Source organism: Cervus elaphus, chromosome 9 (genome assembly GCF_910594005.1).
Source record: "Cervus elaphus chromosome 9, mCerEla1.1, whole genome shotgun sequence".
NCBI classification, from domain to species: Eukaryota; Metazoa; Chordata; class Mammalia; order Artiodactyla; family Cervidae; genus Cervus; species Cervus elaphus.
Genome location: NC_057823.1, coordinates 85805421 through 85825760, shown reverse-complemented (window position 1 = coordinate 85825760; position 20340 = coordinate 85805421). Strand labels below are relative to the sequence as shown.

The following is a 20340-nucleotide window of genomic DNA, read 5'->3' as shown; positions in this document are numbered from 1 at the left end:
TTTCGGGGAGTCCCAGAGACAGGAGTATCTGGGGGCATTAGAGCCGGTACACTCAGTCTCCACCCACTTTTTCATGCCTTGGTGGTAGCTGAACGCCTCCTTGCTGGGCTCTGTGTAGGCCACCGTGAAGCGAATGATACCAGCTTGGTGAAGAGCTCCTTCACGACACATTGAGATGGCCTGGGGTGAGGTGGTGGTCAGCCACACCTTCCTCTGTCTAGAGGAACTCACCAGGTGTGAGGCGTCCAGGCTGTGGTTCCGGAATACACTGTCTGTGGTGAGGTACTCGTATTGACATCAGCTTCCTCAGAGCCTGTCGGCAGAGCAAGGACTGAAGGACGTGGTGCGCATGTGCGCACAGCGGATTTTTTTTTTTTTTTTTTTTAGCCTGCTTCTTTACGGCTCTCGCAGTCCAGGTGGTTCCCCAGTGAGCCGCCCAGGGCAGACCCGAGACCAGACCTGCTTGACCCATTGGATGCAGTCCATTGGTAACTGCAGGGCCTCGACTGGATATCCCAGGCAGAAGGTGTCACGCTGGTCCTGTCCTGGATGCTGCTGGGGCTGGAAAAGGAAATTAACAGCAACAACAAAAGTTCCAGAAGGAGCGCTTGAAGGTAAGGCATATCTGCAACCCTCTGACCCTCAACGCCAGAAAAATCAGCTGGAGCTGGGTGCAGGCCTTGAGCAGGACCAGCAGGAGTCCGCTTTTGTGGAGGATACTGGGGGCGGCGGAGTTGTAGGGCTTAACGGACGGTCTCGCTCAGAACCACTGGAAGTCATCTCTGGGCCCAGTTCCACGTCCTGCTTGGAGACGCTGGTGCTGAAGACGCTGCCTTTTCTCACCCAGCGAGCCTTCAGGGGCACTTCAGTCAGCGGCTTCCTGCTCCTAAGTGCGCTTCTCTGCTTCTTGTCAGCCCTCCCCAGGCCAGGTGGGGCTGTGGCTATCCACTGCTCGGAAGGCCCGGGGCTTATTGAGCTCACCTGTGACCACTCAGAGCCGCTTGCTGGAAAAGGCCTGGCGGGTGTCGGTCGTTCTGTCGCTCGGCAGTCACAGGAGCTGCCTCGGGCCAAGCCCTGAGGAGAGAGGGGCAAGACAACACCCAGGGCTCCTGGCTGCTCTCCGCTGGCTTCGTCCCTGTCCTCTGCGGTAAACTTCCGCCGTCTGACCGGACTATTATAAGAAATATTATGTACTGTGCTGTTGCCAATGAAGATGGCGGACATTTTTAGGCCCCCAGGGACGGAATGTCACAGACAGCTGTTTTCATAATATTGGTCATCCGCCTGACTAAACGGCTGCTGTTCTTGTTTTGGAAGGTAAGCATCCGCTCGTCCACCTGCTTCATGGACATGTAGCTTCTGAAAACAATGGCCACAGTCAGATAGCAGCCACGGCAGAGGTCACAGGCGACATCACACGCTTGGTGTCTGCCATCGGCTGGGTGAGCTCCACAATGTCAGGGCTCCTTCGACTGGCTGCCCTGGCTGCTTCGCAGAGCAAAGCAGGCATGAAGACGTGCAGGTAGGGACAGGGGGCCATGTGCATGCTGGCTTGGGCAGGTCAGCATTGAGTTGTTCAAGGAAGGACAGGCAGGTAATGACCCCACTTATGGTGGTCAACACCAGATGGTCCAGGTCACTGTAGGTGGGCCGGGTCAACTTTATGGTTCTGAATCAGATGTAATGGAGAGAATCATTATCAACACAATAGGTCTCATTTATGTTTTCTACTGGCTGGTGGACTGAGTAGGTGGTGGTGTAGGGCTCCACTCTCCTGTCCAACATCTCAAACAAGGGTGCCATGCTAAAAATATTCATGTTCCTACCTGGGTAGTCCTGGATCTTGCTGGTGAGGAGAGTACCATCCCAGATCCAGCCCCTCCATGGCAGGGAGTGAGTTATCTGGAAGCTGTACAGGCAGTGACAGCTCTCAGCCTCTTTCTTCAGGACATCTTAATAATGCAAAACTATTTGTAGCTCTAAGTGACAAATATAAAACTATAGTATCTACAAAAATGTTCTTTTTAGATAAAAATTTTAGGAGAAAATTTACCTGACTGTGACTTACACAAAGAGATATTAGATCGAACAGCAAAAATATAATCTATTAAAAGATGAACTGAACTTTTTATAAAGATAAATTGAAATTTTTTAAATTAAAATTACTTTTCTGCCAATGATACCATTAAGTGAATTGAGAGAGATACAGTCAAAGACAATATTTACAAATAAAATTTCCATCTCAGGACTTGCTTTCAAAATATAAAAACAAATCTAAATCCCAAACTCAATAAAGACCAATAAAATATGCTAGAAAGAGCTGAAGATAGGTATCACCAGAGGCTATCACCAAAGAAGATGGAATTGTGGCAAATAAGTGTATAATAAGAAAGTCAACATTATTAATCATTAGGGAGTTCCAAATTAAAACTTCAGTAAGGTAAACTATACAGCTATCAAAATGCCAAAACAAGCAAAGTAACAATAACAGTATTGGCAATACCAAGTTATATCAATAATTCAATGCCCTAAGAAGTTTCATATATTTCTCTTAGAAATGCAAAACTATACAGCCACATTAGAAAGCATTTGGCAGTGTTTTATGAAGTTGAATGTAATTCTGCTTGCCATATGAACCAACAGTATTACTCCAAGAGAAGTGAAAATGTATGTTCATGCACACACTCTGAATATTTATAACAGCTGTATTCACAGTCACCAAATGTTGAAAACAAAATATTTTCTAACCAGTGAATGGATGAACAAACTTTTGTATATCCTTGCAAATAGATGATTCCCAAATCTCTAATATAACTTGCTAAGTAAATGCAGTTAGACACCAGATACTACACTTTCCATGATTCCATCGATCTATGCTTTTTGAAGCAATAGAAGCAATAAGTATACCTAATGTCCAGATCTTGGTTTCTAAATATAATACTGTAAGGATGGAAAATTAGATCAATTGAATCAGTTGGTGTCATGCATTGAGTTTTGAGAGGCAGAGGCTGAATATAAAGAGTCTCTTTTGGGGATTGAACTGTTCTTTGTGAAACTGTAGTGATGAATAAACTGTTCTGTGAATTTGTCAAAACCTGTGGGACCATACACAACTGACTGATTTTTATATATAATTTGAAATTAAAAAATCAGGTTGGTGAGATAGATGGAGTGTGACAAAATAACAACTATGACTGAGATTAAAAAACGTACTGAAGGGGATGGAAGAAAGGAGAATCTGGTCTTTAAGAATTTTGGAAAGTAGTGGTTTGATTGGATATTATAAGGGTGAATGTATAAAGAAATGTATCTAAACACTCTGGTAAATGTGTTTCTCCCTTGGATATGGCTTAACAAATCTAAAACTACTTTATTGTTATAAGAAAGTTAAATAAGTAAATTCTTTGTACACAATGAGAGCCAGATTTTGACTTTAGGGGGGAAAGTTTATAAATAACTAAATGGAGAAAATTAGAATAAGCCCTGTGGTGCTGGATTGGAGTATCAGCATAGACTTATAGGTGATAAGTGACAGACAAGTAGATGGCAGATTACATACAAACATGCATACATAATTATAAATGTGTATGTATGCAGGAATTGGTAAATACATATGCTTAGATCTTTTCACTAAGAGGAAATAGAAGCAATAAGTACATCTCATGTTCAGATCTTGGTTTCTAAATATAATTTTCCAATAGAAAAATTCAGGGGTCCTTCATGAAAATATTTATTTTAGGGCTGTGAGAAGAAAAATAGGAGATGAGCCTAGAGCATCTAGCAGTATCAGATGAATAAATTTTATGAAAAACAGAAGGGGGGATGTTAAAAGAACACAGGAGCCAACCTGAAAGAGCTCCCACTGGACAATGCTGCTGGAATAACTTGAGTAACAAAATAATGAATAATAAAATAGAATTATTACCTCCAAATAAATAAGCATGAGTTTCACATGTATAAATAAATAACTGAACAAATAAATGGGGAGAAAGCACATATCTTCCTTATAGAAAAATAAATGTAGAAGGAATGAGATATAGAGAAAATCATCATTAGAACACTACAGTAATGATTATTACAGGCAAGATCCTCAGTGGGTGGTAAAATCAGTGAATATTTAAGAACTGGTCATATTTGTATTGTCAAAAATATTACCCCCAATTATTTAATAATTAAAAAAGAAATAATATAGGCTTTATAATGTAGAATCCTCACAGATACTTGCTTCATCAAGGCAAAGTAACATGAGTAATACTGACATCATAACGTATACCCTAATATGGTGTAATGAGAGCCATCACTTCTATGGTACCGTTTCCCCAAAATGTCCTCAGTGTACTCTTGAGAAAATACTAGATAAACTCAAAATGTCCTCAGTGTACTCTTGAGAAAATACTAGATAAACTCAAAATGAGGAACCTTGCAAAAATAAACTGGCCATTACTCTTCAAGGTCTTGAAATACATGAAAAGACCAGCAAATTTTCACAGATAAGTGATATAACAACTAAAGGCAAGGTGAGATTCTAGACTGGATCCTGGAACAGGAAAGTGAAAGTGAAAGTCACTCAGTCATGAAAGTTTATTAATTGGTTGTTGGGGCAGGAGTGGTGGGGTGGGGTGGGGGTACTGTGCACAAATTCTACTGTTTAGCAGTTTGAACCAGAGTTATTTTCCTAGTTTTATTCATAGTATTACACCAAAGTTAGTTTCTTAGTCTCATTAATAGTACTGTACCAAAGTTAATTTCTTAGTTTTGATAATTGTCTTATATTATGTAAGATAAATATTCACAAAAGAAAATTTAGAGGATACAATAGAACTGTCTGTAATGATTTTGCAACTCGGTAAGTCTAAAGTCATAAGATTGATTCTTTTAAGTTTTAAAGTTTTTTAGGCTAACCTTGATAAAATTTTCCTGAATCAAGGGCAAAAAATAATAATAATGATAATGTGAAAAGTATCACAAAAAATTCATGGATATAAAATACCAATCCAAGTAGGTTCAACAATCAGACAGGAAAAAATAAGGAAATATTAGTAATAAATTATCATAATTCAGACAATATGAGCCACTTGATTAAATGTATGCACTAAATGACTCACAAAATAATGTTAAATTCCCTTTTCCTAAAGGCACAACAGATTTTCAAAACCCATAGACAAAGAAAATCTATTGAGAAAAAATAAATCAGTTAAAAATGTCACAGAATTCCTTATTGTATTTGTAAAATTCAGTAAGATGAAGCTTTTTGATTTTTTATAAAATTGAGTAGATATGTAAACATGATTTTACAAGCTTGTTTATGGCTTTGTGAAATGTATTTTGTTTTCATCTCTCCTCAGTTCTCTGCATGAAGCCTAAAGAGTGAACTAAGGACAAGGAAACCACACTGAACAGATGAAGGACAAGACACAGATGTTTGATATTTTGCTTCCAAATAATCAGTGGTGAGTAATCCTCTGAAAGTAGATGGTAAAACGTTCTTACAAACAGCTGGGGATTTTTCTGAGTGGAGGATGTTACAATGAGTCATATTGTTATTCATTCTATAAATGAAAGAGTTTAGTTCACATCTCTGATGAATAATATAGCATACCATATAAAATTAGATTAACTTTTTTGTTTATTCAGTTAATGATATTCAGAGCCTACTAGATGAGTAGATTCCCTGTTGAATGCTGAGTATATTATTAGTGAACAAACTCTGACAAGAGTTTATAACCTGGTATTAGTAACACAAAATAAACAGTTAAACAGATAAATCAATTAATTAGAGGTGAAGCAACAAAAGCACGATGCTGTATTTCCTAAATATTATGAAGAAAACAGTAGTATGAAGAAATTGTGAATAATAAAGGCAATTGTCTATATTGGTAGCCAAGTAAGGCTTTTCTGAGGAGATGATATTTAATTTAAAGCATGAAAAAGGGAGGCAAAATAGTTATGTAAGAAATGAGGGGATTCAGGTGAATAGGATATTAATTTTAGGCAGAGGGACACCATATAAAAAGACCTGCAGTGGGAGAAATAAACTGAACTTTTTGGTGTTGTACAGAAAAGAAATTGAGAGAAAATAACAGTTCTGTACGTTTAAACAGAATACATGAACAGTAGTATGAAGAGTGTGTGTGTGTCTGTGTATATATGTCTGCACTGTAAATAATGAGAGCAATTTTAATTAGTGTTCAGATTTTCTCAACTTTGAAATTCTTAGTTTATATATTCTAACTTTGGATGTACCCAAACACACCACCATTTCTCTTTCTTATCCTCTCTTAATCATGGACTATATCTGATACTAGTCACTGCCATGTATTTTATTTTATTTATTTATTTTTTTTATTTTTAAAGCATATTTAATCTTGTTTTATTTTTTTCTTTTTCATTTATTTTTATTAGTTGTATTTTATAACAATAAGAAATACAAGGAAGATTTTGTTTTAATCAGACATTTTAAAGTATGCTCGACATGTCATTGTCAGGACATAGATATATTTACAGAACATTAGTTGGTGTCTCATACTTTGTGAAATGTCATTGATAAAAGTATAGTACAGAAGTATCTTTAAAAGCTATAGTGAATGAGGGAGCCAAAAAACAAAGTGGATTGGCTACTGCTTCAGTTGTTATTATTGTGAAATTTGATAGAGGCCAGTCATTCACTGTGGTATCAAGAGATCTTCCTTGGGCTTAGTCCAAAGGTGTTGGAGAATAAAAATGGAATATAAGAGGTAAAGACCAGTGAGCACTTCTATGTCAAGCAATATGGCAGATTAGGTATTTTGAAAATTTAGCATTGCAAACAGAGGTAAAGGATGAATAAAAGTTTATTTAATTTCTCAAGAAATTCAGCAAGAAACAGAGACCAATATCTAAGTTGAATCTGCAAACCCATGTGATAAGCAGTCCTTTAAAGTTTCATTTACCGTGGGAGTAATTTGCTGGTGTCAGTACCCAGAAGCCACTTGAAGAGCCAGTAGACAAGGCTTAAAATTAAGAGGTCTCCAGAGGTCTCCAGCTCAAACTTAGAATTTTAAAAGAAACCAGAGGGATTAAAGACTGCACACTCAGTATATGAGAAAGTTATTTGGCAGAAGCTTGAGCAGTGGATGAAATATGGAAAAAATGACTAAAAAGATTCTTTACTTTTGTGAAGAACTGTGGTCTTTCTGAATCTTATAGCCTGGGAGCTTCTGGGGAGAAGATCATAGTTCCTCCTGCTTAAGTAAAGGGAGATTGCGTTTTGAATTCGTGTTTTCCTAACTATAATTTATGATTGGGGGTTATTGCTATATAGAAAAATATAACAAATAAATTAGACTCCAAACTAGAAAATGGCAGAATTTATCTCTGGCTGTGATCATTTTAGTGATTTGACCTTGGTAAGAAGCAGTAGTCTCCTATGTTACCTTTATGATTTGTTTGCTGCTGTGAAGGAATCTCAGTCTCAGAATATTTCAAAAATTAAAATAATAATTTCACATAGTCTTGCAAAGTAAAATTTTGAACTGGTCCTGGAAAAAAAAAGATAGACTGAAACCATGGAAGTGAAACAACAAATTTGTATAATGTCTATAAAATAGGATCATTTATTTCACGCACATGGGTTTTTGCAATACATACTTAAGTATTGTTGACAACATCCCTTGGAACATGAAATACCACAAAAGCCTAGACATATATACATATAGGTCTAGAAGTATAGGCAAGCAAAAAAATTTTTCAGTTCATTTTAAATTTTTAAAATTAAAAAATATTAAATATTGTTAAATTATATATTTTAGAAAGATTTTTTTATTAAATAAAATATAGAATCTAAGTGTTAGCTTTTTCCATCTTGGTTTATCTTCATAACTTTTGAATATGACTCTAAAAAATACACTTATAGAGAAATAATACAATATATTTCTGATTAATAACATTTCCATTTTTCATGTTTTGGTGTATTAAAAATCAAAATTCAACTGAGTAAGTTTTAGAGATGTTATTTGGTTTATTCAATGATTCATGAGTTGGCCATCATCTGTTCTATCAGGTAAAGTAGTTCTGAGGAGCTGTATAAAAAGACTTCCAGAAAGGAGTAGAAACAAATAAGTTGTTTGACAGAAAAGAAGGGTTGTTATTTCAGGATAACTTTCCTTTAGGGGAAGGCAGGGGGCTATCAGAATACCCAACTGGTACTGATATGGTGATTCCTGATTGACTGATTTAAGATTTCTGTTTTGGAGACATAAAACTTTTTTAAGTCAAGTCTCAGTTTGGTGACTGGGGCTTTGCAGAAGTGACTCCATTTGAGGTCTTTAGTCTTTTTTTTTGTCTTAAACATGGTTGTTTTTCTTTTTTTTCTTTTCTTTCTTTATTTTTAATTTATTTATTTTAATTGGAGGCTAATTACTTTATAATACTGTAGTGGTTTTTGGCCATATATTGACATGAATCAGCCATGGGTGTACATGTGTTCCCCATCCTGAACGCCCCTCCCACCTCCCTCCCCATCCCATCCCTCAGGGTCATCCCAGTGCACCAGTCCTCAGCACTCTCTCTCATACATCAAACCTGGACTGGTGATCTGTTTCACATATGTTAATATATATGTTTCAATGCTATTCTCTCAAATCATCCCACCCTTGCCATCTCCTACAGAGTCCAAAAGACTGTTCTATACATCTGTTTCTCTTTTGCTGTCTTGTATATAGGGTCATTGTTACCATCTTTCTAAATTCCATATATATGCATTAGTATACTGTATTGGTATTTTTCTTTCTGGCTTACATCACTCTGTATAATAGGCTCCAGTTTCATCCACCTCATTAGAACTGATTCAAATGTATTCTTTTTAATGGCTGAGTAATATTCCATTGTGTATATGTACCACAGCTTTTTTATCCATTCATCTGCTGATGGACATCTAGGTTGCTTCCATGTCCTGGCTATTAGTCTCATTTTAAACAGTTGTTTTACTATGAAAGATACTTTATTAAATGATTCCATTGTATTAATACCCCAAAATAGCAATATACCTTGCAAATGAAATTAATTTGGAAGATCACAGGTAAAAAGTGAGATGAGACTGTTCTGAATTATCACATGATCTGCCTTGTTATTACTGTCTTGAAAGCCATTGGGTGATAACTGTGTTAAGTAATCTATATTTGATGCTAGTTATAATTTTGTATAGGCTACACTCCCTGTAACATATGCTTTTCAGAAGGTCCACTATTATCCACTCTAGATTGCACAGTGTTGAATGGAGCCTAAGGGGAGGATGGTGGCGCTGGTGGTAAAGAACCCACCTGCTAGTGCAGGAGATAAAACAGGCGAGGGTTTGATCCCTGGATTGGGAAGATCCCCTAAAGCAGGAAATGGCAACCTGCTCCAGTACTGTTGCTTGGACAATTACGTGGACAGAGGAGCCTGGCAGGCTATATAGTCCATGGTGTCGCAAAGAGTTGGACATGAATGAGCATGAGTATGAAGAAGAGAATATGAATTCCTTTTGATCCTCATCCTCTAGGACCTGAAGTGCAGACAAAAGCATGCCTTGTATGAAAACTCAAAGAATAATTTCTAACTGCAATCTGTTATTGCTATCATTTGAATAATTACTAGTTTAACAGTTGTGAAATATTGACATGATAGAGGTTTAGAACAGGAATTGTCTTCAATTCTACATTTTTTAAAAATTATTTTGTTTATTTTAATTGGAGGCTAATTACTTTACAATGCTGTGGTAGTTTTTGCCATACATTGACATGTATCAGCCATGGGCGTATATGTGTCACCCCATCCTGAAACCCTCACACACCTCCCTCCCCACCCCATCCCTTTGGGTTGTCCCAAAGTACCAGCTTTGTGTTCCCCGCTTCATGCATTAAACTTGCACTGGTCATCTGTTTTACATATAGTAATATACATGTTTCAATGCTATTCTCTCAAATCGTCCCACCCTCACCTTCTCCCACATAGTCCAAAAGTCTGTTCTTTACATCTGTGTCTCTTTTGCTGTCTTGCATATAGGTTGGTTATTACCGTCTTTCTAGATTTCATATATATCTGTTAATATACTGTATTGGTGTTTCTCCTTCTAACTTACTTTACTCTGTATAATAGGCTCCAGTTTTATCCACCTCATTAGAACTGACTCAAATGTGTTCTTTTTTGTTTCTGAGTAATATTCCATTGTGTATATGTAACACAACTCCCTTATCCATTTGTCTGCTGATGGACATCTAGGTTGCTTCCATGTCCTAGCTATTGTAAACGGTGCTGCAATGAATGTTGGGGTACCTGTGTCTTTTTCAACTCTTATTTTCTTGGTATGTATGCCCAGCAGTGGGATTACTGGGTCATATGGCAGTTATATTTCCAGTTTTTTAAGGAATCTCCACACTGATTTCGATAGTGGCTGTACTAGTTTGCATTCCCACCAGCAGTGTAAAAGGGTTCCCTTTTCTCCACTCCCTCTCCAGCATCTATTTTTTGTAGAGTTTTTGATGGTGGCCATTCTGACCAGACCCACCTCAAATCTAGAGACGTATACATTTCATGCAAATGGGGACCAAGAGAAAGCAGGAGTAGCAATACTCATATAAGATAAAATATACTTTGAAATAAAGACTGTGATAAAAGACAAAGACAGATACTACATAATGATCAAAGGATCAATTCAAGAAGAAGATATAACAATTATAAATATATATGAACCCAACATAGGAATACCTCAATACATAAGGCAAATGCTAACAGGTATGAAAGGGGAAATAAACAGTAACACAATAATAGTGGGGGAATTTAATACCCCACTCGCACCTATGGATAGATCAACCAAACAGAAAATTAGCAAGGAAACACAAGCTTTAAATGATAGAATAGACCAGTTAGACCTAATTGATATCTACAGGGCAATTCACCCCAAGGCAACGAATTTCACCTTTTTCTCAAGTGCACACAGTACATTCTCTAGAACAGATCACATCCTTGGCCATAAATCTAGCCTTTGTAAATTTTAAAAAATTGAAATCATTTCAAACATCTTTTCTGATCAAAATATGGTAAGATTAGATGTCAACTACAAGGAAAAAAAAACTATAAAAAAAAACATATGGAGGCTAAACAATATGCTTCTGAATAACTGACAGATCACAGAAGACATCAAAAAGGAAATCAAAATATGCATAGAAACAAATGAAAACGTGACAACCCAACACCTACGGGATTCAGTACAAGCAGTGCTAAGAGGAAGGTTCATAGCAATACAAGTCCTACCTCAAGCAAGAGAAACATCAAATAAACATCCTAACTTTACAACTAAAGCAACTAGAAAAAAAAGAAAAAAAAAAAACCCAAAGTTAGTAGAGAGAAAGAAATCATAAAAACCAGAGAAGAAATAAATGAGAAATAAATGAAGACTATAGTAAAAATCAACAAAACTAAAAGCTGTTTCTTTGAGAAGATAAATAGAACAGACAGACAAACTGTTAGCCAGACTCATCAAGAAAAACAGGGAGAAGAATCAAATCAATAAAATTAGAAATGAAAGTGGAGAAATCACAACAGACAACACAGAAATAGAAAAGATCATAAGAGATTACTATGAGCAATTATATGCCAGTTAAACAGACAACTTGGAAAAAATTGAAGAATTCTTAGAAAAGTATAAGCTTTGAAAACTGAACTAGAAAGAAATAGAAAATCTTAACAGACCTATCACAAACTTGGAGATCAAAACTGTAATCAAAAATCTTCCAACAAACAAAGCTGAAGGACCAGATGGCTTCACAGGTGAATTCTACCAAAAATTTAGAGAAGAGCTAACACGTATCCTACTCAAACTCTTCCAGAATATTTCAGAGGAAGGTAAACTCCAAAACTCATTCTGTGAGGCCACCATCACCCTAATACCAAAATCAGACAAAGATGCCACAAAAAAGAAAACTACAAGCCAGTATCACAGGTGAAAATAGATGCAACAATCCTCAACAAAATTCTAGCAAACAGAATCCAACAACATATTAAAAAAATCATACATCATGACCAAGTGGGCTTTATCCCAGGGATGCAAGGATTCTTTAATATTCACAACTAAATCAATGTGATACACCATATTAACAAATTTAATGATAAAAACCTTATGATTATCTCATTTATAATTAATTCATTCTTCAATTAGAGAAATAGAACCAGAGAACTGAAGAGTTGTCTCAGTGCTATAAATTGGTTACTTAAGATAGCTGGGACAAGATTCAATTCAGGGACTTTTATACAGTTATAATATTTTCCAGACTCCAGTCCTTGTGTAACACAAACTTCGGTCATTTCTGACAGGTCATCAAGGTTTGCCATGTTACAATATGTGTGTATCAGCAAAGTAATTTTTTTTAATAAAATGGATCCAAGAAACTTTAATAACTTAGCATAAAGATAGTTTAATGGCAACTATAGTTAATATCCTTTTCCATTACTGAAATGATGTCTGGCCTGTGGAAAAATGTTTTAAGGCTAAATGAAGATTTACCACAGGATGACTGAGGAATCTAAACCTGCTCTAGTCATCAATTCTGACTTCTAAAGCACTTGTGTGTGTCACAAGGACCCTTGATTTATGCTGGCCTCACAAAGAAGCCTGGTTAATAAGGAGCCAGTTAGCCCTCTAAGAAGCATGTTTGTTCAAGTGCATTTCACTTCCTTGTGTAGATATGGAAAATAGATGGTAACACTACCCTTAAATATTTGTTGGTTACTGCAGAGTGAGCTTGGGGACTTGCCTGGTGGCTTAGACAGTAGTGAGTCTGCCCGCGGTGCAGGAGACCAGGGTTCGATCCCTGGGTCGGGAAGATCCCCTGGAGAAGGAAATGGCAACCCACTCCAGTATCCTTGCCTGGAAAATTCCATGGATGAAGAAACATGGCAGGCTACAGTTCATGGGATCGCAAAGAGGCAGACACAATTAAGCGAGTTCACGTCACTTCATAGAGTGAGCAGAGCAAGGGCAGATTAGAAACTTGCTATGAAACACATTAAGGCACTGTGGTACATAGTATAAAATATACTGAGAAATTATAACTGCAGCTGAAACCATTTAGCCTAATGCAGTTGGATTTGGAGTGATGTATTTTTAGGAAAAAAATACCTGTTAGCATGTAATGTAGAAGCAGAGCTTCAGAGTATTAAAAAGTGTTTTGTGATGAAGTTATCGGCACATGATAGAAGAATATCCTTAATGTTCAGTAAAATGTGATCACAGTGCCCAGGTGAAGGTATTATCATTAAAGGAAATGTGGTTCAGATCTTCCATTGAGTTTAGAAAAAAAGTTACAATAATATTTGAATAGAGATCTGTTTTGATAAGGTCAGTGGCAGCCTAGGATTTTATTATACATGCTGATCTTGAATTTGTCACTGAAATGGAAGTAGGCCCAGGGTTGTATTGAGTAGAAAGGTTCTGTGGTCAGTGATGCCCCCTGAAATTCATGACAATTTTGCAAAAATTGAATAAAAAATTACTGTCTAGACAGTAAAGATGTGCTAGATATATTTTAAAGAAAATCTAATACCATTTACTGACTAAATGTAATATTAGAGAATGGAGAAACACTTTAAAGATCCCAGATGTTTTTATTTACCAAGAAGTTGTTCTTTACTACTATGAGACTATCAACATTTTTCTCCTCCCCCACCGTGTTGAAGCAATCCATTCAGTATTTTAAGTCCTTCCCAGTACACCTATGACCACTCCTATCATTAATTTAACCTATCTCCTACTCTACACTTGCATTATTCCTAACTTCAAAGCACCCCTCTAGATAAATCCAACTTTATGATTTCTCTGCCTTAATACTAAACCCCTGAACATTGCTGAAGGAAAACATACAGTTGTTCAAATAAGCACCAGTATTTATTCCCAGTTTTAGTCGTCATTCACTATTACCTCCCAATCATGCTCAGGAGTCGTGATCAGCAACCAATCTCATCCAACCAGGTATGTTCCCCCCACCGCCCCCCTGCCCCCGCCTGCCCACACACACACACTACAGTACACTTCACAAATTGAGACCATCATCCAGGAAACTTCTCCATTTTTCTGACAAAACCAAATTTTTCTGCAGGTAAACTTGTTTTCTCTCTCTTGCTAGTGTAATGATTTAAAACAGATTACCCCCATCTGTGTAGGTCTTATGATTTTCCTCCTTCTGTGGCTTGGGGCTGTCAGTAATCACTATGATTTCTAGTAACCTTTACAATATGATTTTGCGCTCTGTCTTCTTAAATACTTATGTTGACAATTGCATATAGACAATTTGTTTTCATTTATTCCTTAACTTTGGTAGCTCAATTTTTATCTTTATATGTCAGAAAGCTTTTTTTTTTTTAATTAGACATCTTTATTCTAGTCTCTGATCCTGTATTTCTATATCATCCAGTGTTCCATAACAAGCTCCCTATTAAACACTGGTTTTATTTTCTGTATTCCATACTCATCTGAACTCAGAAACCATACATTAGTTATTTTTATTTTCAAAGTCTAATACATTTATGGTATGTTATTTGCACCCAATGAGGTTTAGTAAAATGAGTGAATGACAGAAAAGACTTAGGGAAGTAAGGGAAAAGAAACATCATTGAAAAGGTAGAAAAAAAGAAAATAAATGGTTAGAAAGCCAGAAAAATGTAACTGTATCAGAACAGCCTTCATATGTCCTTAATTGCAAAAGTGATAAGCAGAAAACTTAAAGAATAAATAAGAAATTTTACAGTTACCAGTGCTACTGGATGTTTTTAATGCAAGTTTCCACTTGAGTGACAAAGCAGTGAAAATTAGTGGTTTTTATAAAGCATAACGTGTGTGTGTGCTTAGTCACTCAGTTATGTCCTACTCTTTGTGACCCCATGAACTGTAGTAGCCTGCCAGGCTCCTCTGTCCTTGGGGATTCTCCAGGCAAGAATACTGTGGTTACCATGCCCTCCTCCAGTGGATCTTCCCAACCCAGAGACTGAACCAAGGTCTCTCGCATTGCAGGCAGAGTATTTACGTTCTGAGCCACCAAGGAAACCCTAAGCATAACATAATGAGTCTTTTTTAATGTAATAAATTCCTTTGGTTATTTAAGAGATTGTCACTTAGTGAAACAAAGTTCTACAAGTATTTTCCTTTACCCCTTTTATGTTAATTTATACAGTTCTTATCAATCTGTTTTGTGGTTGAAATTACCTATTTCAAATGAATAGCATCTGCTTTCTTGTTTCATTTAAAATGTATTATATCTGAAATTACTCACATTCAAACTGCCTAATAAGAAAAAAATTGAAAATAAAAGTAATTATTGTTAAATAGTTGAATCAACTCACCAAAGACTAGTTTGACTATTATCTAGAAATCCCTAGTTTATATTTTTCCAAAATGGAAAATACCTGAAATCAATCCTTGTTCATGGAGTATCTTATATATAAGCTTTATTCATATAGTATGTTTTTGGAATATTTGTCTGAAGCTAAAAAATATAACAGAAGAGAAAAATATAGGAGGTTATATTTGGAAGACATTTTCAATATCATACATTTATTCTATAAGCATAAATTGAATATATAATGTATAAGAATTGTGTAATTTATTTGTAACTTTTCTTATCTTATTCATTCTTTTAATTAGTACTTATCAAGATCTGTTTTGTTTGATATTAATCTAGGTGAGAGAGATTAGTAAGAAATAAGATACAAAAAACAAAGAAAACCCAAGTGGTTTATTTTTTAATGAAGCTGTTCAATTTAGTATATGTTATAAATTACATAATGTTAACAACATAAATTCTAGGAAAATTATCTATGTGCAGATGACAGTGGAAAGCTCACAATTAAATTTTATAAATGTATGATTTTGACAAACAGTTATAAAGAGCAATAACTTTATTTTCTACCATTTTAGCAAGTGCCTTTATTTTCAGGGTTTGGAAGACATAAAACATGAACACATGTCTTATTAGGCATGATATTCCTTTCAAATATTTGAAAACAAAACCAATGCTCCTCCATTTATATCTATAGCCAGTGGTAGAGAATCAGATTTTGGATCACTTTAATTTTCTATCAGAGTATTACAATAATACAATTAAATAATGAGCTTTCCATCAGTGGTACTGTAATTTAAATGCAAAGCTTGAATATATTTCTCTAACACTTTATCACTCATCTTATGTAGTATGCCAACCTGCAAGAAGTATTTTGAATCATGACTATATAAATTATCAAATTAGTTATTCTTTTCTTCTGTATTCCTATAAATGAAAGCTTAAATAACTGTCTTTTTTATGTTTGAATATATTACTCTAGATGTCAGAAGTCATAGTCCTACAGATTATTTCTCATTTCCTTGATATGGAATTCTTCACCTCCCTAAAGACCTTATTCAAATACCATAACTTCAACATAGTTTTAAAATTCATACCTTCCTTCTGTTTTGGGGGCATCTGAAAAAATATATGTACAACACACACATATACTATATGCATGTTAAATAATATCTTTTATTTTTTCTTCAAAGCCTTATTTCATATGTAATGACAAAATAATATCTGCCAATCTTATATCTAATTACCACAAATTGAAATGTTGAAAATTTAAGTGAGTGCATCTAATGCATCTCCATATTACCTTTATGTTATCTATTACTTATCACTCTATTTCTTCTTCTCTTTGAAAGATTCAATTTTGGAACTAAATATACTTCATTTCATTACTCTTGGTACCAGAGCCTGAGTTAAACTGTAGAATTAAGAAGATTTCAAATTATAATCAGTGCTAACCCTTGAAATCCCATCAGTACGTGCACATTATCTAATTTAGTGGGCAATTTTCTGGCTTATAAATAAATGCTTTTGCTTCTTCCTGGGTGGGAAATAATATCAGTCTATAAATTTAATTGTTTAAAAGAGTTGTTTTTTTTTTCCATTAAAATTTATGTCATACAGATTCCTGTTGTTTATTCTGCTACTGAAAGAAGGGAGTGGTGTCCAGTGTAAATTTCATTGCCATATGCATGCTTATTCCTGGGTCATTGACCCTGCCTGTTGTGCAGATGTTTGCTTTCAGGGATTGTGAGTGCTCATATCCTGGCTTTGTGTTCAGATTGTGACTGGATTTTAGATGAGATGGACACATATAAGTATGCAGACATGAGTTTCATCTTGTTTTTTGCTATGTAGGTGAATATCTTTGTGTGGCAAACAACTGACTGATATTTCCTTTCATGTTCTATAAAACAAGTAACACTATACATGTATCTATCCATATTTTACTTTGCCTAAAGCCTAGAAATATTCTTATTCCCATTGTGTCATGTTATCCAGTATTTGTAGCATTGTTATATTTGTGTGAATTGGATTATATTTGTGTCAATTAATATCATGCCATTAAAATTTTTTGAATCACAATCTCACTGGAATGATAATAATGACTAGAACAGGATTTGCAAGGGTTGTTATGAGGAAATTGATTGGCATGTTCATGTAGAAGAAAAATGTGACTGGCAAAATAATCCCTGCTGATAACCTTAATCTGATTGCAATAGTTTACTATATTTCTCTTTAGAAATTATTTTTTTGAAAGAAATATTTTATAAAGTATAAATTGATATTTTCTGTGTGAAAGGTTTATAAATGAAACAAAAGATTCCCTAGATTGAAAGGGCTATGGACATTAGTGACTGGAAAGGAAGTGAGTGGTCAAGTTTAGGGGGATGGAATGTATTACTATATAGATAATCCTTGGAAAGAAGTAAGGGACAATATTTTGGCACAAATGAATATACAATGGGAAAATCTGTACTGATGCAATAGGAAGAAAAAACAAGACAGTTTCTTTCCCCTGATTTAAAGAAAAAAATGTAGATACAGTTTTTGGCTTATCTATAAATCAGAGAGGAAGACTGGCTTTATAAATTAACGTAGGGAGGTAAAGATCACTAAGATTAGCTAGCATACCTGAAGTAAAGATATATACATCAACAATATGTAAAGAATATTATAAGATTTGGCATTAATATTATACTATCTATATTATTTAATCTTTGAAATAAGTGATGATTGAATTGTAAACTAAATTAATTTGTTATTAATATTTTCCTTAAAATGCCTTCTAACTCTACTATTATTACAATCTCATTTATCCATTTAGTATGAACAAATTGATTTTCATTGAATTAGAATTTTGAACAAAAAGCAGTCATAATGCATACTAACATTATTTCTTCAATTTATTCCTTTCCAAACCTACAGTCCTTAAATCTTCTTACTCTGAACCCATCCTGGTTCTCCCAGCCTGCACATAGAAAAATTCTCCTATTGTGAAAGGATTTTCAAATCCCAACAGGGGTTACTCAGCTCAGTGTCAGACATGTGAAGTTAAGTCCCCATCAAAAAGACACAACAAAAGAATACCACTCTCCCTAGGACACTGGGTAAATGAGTTTGACTATATATTCTAGTACAGCAATCACCCAGAGTTGTGGCAAATAATCACATATTATCTCCCCTAAGAATAAGGTATTAGCACATTGTGGCTGCTTAGAAGTTTATTTTTGTTCTCCTATATAAATGTTTATACACTGCTCTATTATAGTCTACAAAATTGAAAATTATATTTAAAGTTGTGAAAAGATTAATTAAATAATTAGGTTTTCATGACAATGATTTTTTATATTATTTTATACAGATTAATAGAGAAAAGTCAATTACATGACAAATTTAATAAAAATACTAAGCATTAATCAAAAAAGTGGAAATAGGAAGTCAGCATAATTCTTAAAAAATTCAGTTTTCATCTTTAAGCATGCTCAGATACAAATTTTCCTTCTGAATGATTGCTTTAATTACAGATACTTCAAAAAATGTAGTCTAACAAATACCATATGATATCATGTATATGTGGACTCTAAGATATGATACAAATAAACCTATTCACAAAACAAACTCACATACATATTAAACAAATTTTTGGTTACCAAAGAGGAAATGGGGTGGGAGAAGGATAAATTAGGAGTCTGTGATTAGTACATACAAACTGCTATATATAAAATAGATAGACAACAAGGACCTACTGTATAGGACAGGGAACTATGGTCAAAATCCTGCAATAAAACAAAATTGAGAAAAATATTTTAAGGCCTGGTGCACTGGGAAGACCCAGAGGAATCGGGTGGAGAGGGAGGTGGGAGGGGGGATCGGGATGGGGAATACGTGTAAATCTATGGCTGATTCATATCAATGTATGACAAAACCCACTGAAATGTTGTGAAGTAATTAGCCTCCAACTAATAAAAAAAAAAAAAATTTATATATATATAAAATTGCATCACTCGTCTGTCCACTGGAAACTAACCCCACATAGTAAATCTACTATACTTCAGTGTTGTTGTTTTTGTTCAGTCCCTAAATCATGTTCGACTCCTAGTGACCCCAGGGACTGCAGCACCCAGGCTTCCCCACCCTTCACTGCCTCCCGGAGTTTGCTCAGATTCATGTCCACTGAGCTGGTGATGTTGCCGAACCACCTCATCCTCTGCTGCCCTCTTCTTTTGCCTTCAATCTTTCCCAGCATCAGGGTCTTCTTCAGTCAGTCAGCTCTTCACATCAGGTGGCCAAAGTATTGTATATTGTATTGCAGCTTCAACTTCAGCATCAGTCATTCCAGTGAATATTCAGGGTTGATTTCTTTTAGGATTGACTCGTCTGACCTCCTTGCAGTCCAACAGTTTCTCAAGAGTCTTCTTCAGAACTGCAGTGTGAAAATATCAATGCTTTGGTGCTCAGCCTTCTTTATGATCTGACTCTCACATCTGTATATGACTATTGAAAAAACCATAACTTTAACTGTATTGACCTTTATCAGCAAAGTGATGTCTCTGCTTTTTAATACACTGTCTAGGTTTGTTATAACTTTTCTTCCAAGGAGTAAGTGTCTTTTTATTTCATGACTGTAGTGACCATCCACAGTGATTTTGGAGCCCAAGAAAATAAAGTCTGTTTAGAGGTAAAGTAAGACAATTGACTTTGCCTAAGAGGGAGCTTTTAGTCACTGGGTTTAAAAAAAAAAAATATCTCTCAAGTATATGGAAACAGATATTTGAATAAAATGAACTGAAAGAAACCTATAGATTAGAAAGCAAATAGAGTAAGTATAGGTGATATATTTGAGAGAGCTGCTATAATAGAAAGCAGATAAATTGGTCTGTATCTAAATGATGTTGAATCGTGGGTAGACTTTTTCCTAAAATAATAGATTATAAAACATAGATGTGCTCACTTCTTTCCTTATTAAATGTGAGCTCTGTGAAGGCAAGGGCTATTT

At 35.3% G+C, this 20340-nt stretch overlaps 1 pseudogene; it reads right to left on the bottom strand.

Annotated features, from left to right (window-relative positions):
• Positions 1-217: 217 nt before the first annotated feature.
• Positions 218-12345, bottom strand: LOC122700820 (annotated as a pseudogene).
• Between the last annotated feature and the right edge of the window lie 7995 nt (positions 12346-20340).